Genomic DNA, 1690 nt, shown 5'->3' on the forward strand with positions numbered 1-1690 from the left:
CAGCTCCCTCCCTCTCCCACTGGCCAAGGCAGAGACCCAATGGCCAGCCTCATGGTCTGAGGGGGTAGGCGTGACACCATTGCCTTTGTAGCCCCTCCCCCTGTGGCACCAGCCCATCTGCCAGCCGCAGCTAGGGACCCTGGGGTCATTCCGGTGTCATCCCTCTGACAGTGTCACCCCCCAGTACGCCGCTGTCCACGTGATATTCTTTTATCTGTTTCTGGATGCATTTCAGATTCGACAGTGACCTGTGTGAATGTTCCTATACACTCAGAGAGTCTGTCCATTCCTGTTCTTCAGTTTCTCTCTTTTGACAAGACTAACGAGCGTGTCCTACTTGGAGATGAGAGACAGGGGAGAAGGAAGAGAAACACTGAAGGGTCTGTAGTTACAGGTGGACAAGCTCAGACTGCCCCTGAAGGGCATAAGGCTTGAGCTGGCCAGACCAGCTTGGCTTATCATCTAGTCTAGGAACCTCTCTGGGGAGCGAGTGTCTGCACTTTTGAGTTACACGCAGTCCACACCTATGTGTCCAGAGCAAACGAAGTCAGCTCCTGATTTTGTCAAGCCGATTGCCAAGGGGCCTTCCACCTTGAGGCGTGACACCTGGGACAGGCTGGGGCAGAGTGAACCAGGGGTAGGTCTACCAGTCAAACCAGTTGCCGTGGAGTTGTGAGTCCTGACTCATGGCAACCCCACGTGTGTCAGAGTAGACCTGTGCTCCATAGTGTTTTCAATGGCTGGTTTTTCGGAAGTAGATCGCCAGGCCTTTCTTCTGAGGTACCTCTGGGTGAATTCAAACCACCAGCCTTTCAGTTAGCAGTTAGCAGCCGAGCGCTTAACCACTCGCGTCACCCAGGGAAGCCCCAGTGTAAGTCTGACTCCAGCGTAATCCAAGCACTCTGGGCAGCCTTATGCATTGAAAAGTGAAGTCCACACCACTGTTGTTTCCTCTGTAAGCTCATCCATTACCTGTCAGAGAAAGGGAAGTGAAATCTAACCCCGACAAATGAATCCACAGAGCTAGAGAAGTCCCAAAAGTGTGTCTGGTGACAGTTGGGTTCAGGTGCTCCCTGCAGGTGAGCACTCAGCGCCCTGGGTGGTGCTCCCAAAGGCCAGGCTGGGTGGGGGCCTGGAGGACTTTGGCTGTTTGGAGGGAAGAAGAGGGAGGAGTGCAGAAAGGGAGGGGAGGAAAAGAGGCAAATAAAAGAAGCTCGGAAATCTTGCTTCTGAGAGGGCACGGTTTGCAAGTAGGATTGCAATAGTTAGTTATAGATAAGGAGAAAGTATGTAAATAATAAGGTGGTAAAAGTAGAGTGGCCATCAGCTGAGGTGTTGAATTAGAGGGTGGGATTTCCCCCTCCAGGCTCTGGACTAACCCTGGGGCCACACCCCGGGCAGCTCTTTTGGCCGTTGTTGGCTCCCTTGGAGTTGCCCTGACTCGTGCTGACTCCAGGCACACAGAATGAAAACAGAACGTGGATCGCACCTTTGTGATCCATCCATAGGGTTTTCATTAGCTGATTTTCTGAAGTAGATTGCCAGGCCTTTCTTCCTAGTCTGTCATATTCTGGAAGGTCCACTTATACCTGTTCGGCATCATGTTGGTGTTGTGAGGTGCCCTCAAGTCGTTTCGGACTCATAGCGACCCTGTGTACAGCAGACCAAAACACTGTCTGGTCCTGCACCA

This window comes from Trichechus manatus, unplaced genomic scaffold, assembly GCF_000243295.1.
Source record: "Trichechus manatus latirostris isolate Lorelei unplaced genomic scaffold, TriManLat1.0 scaffold00184, whole genome shotgun sequence".
Lineage (NCBI taxonomy): Eukaryota > Metazoa > Chordata > Mammalia > Sirenia > Trichechidae > Trichechus > Trichechus manatus.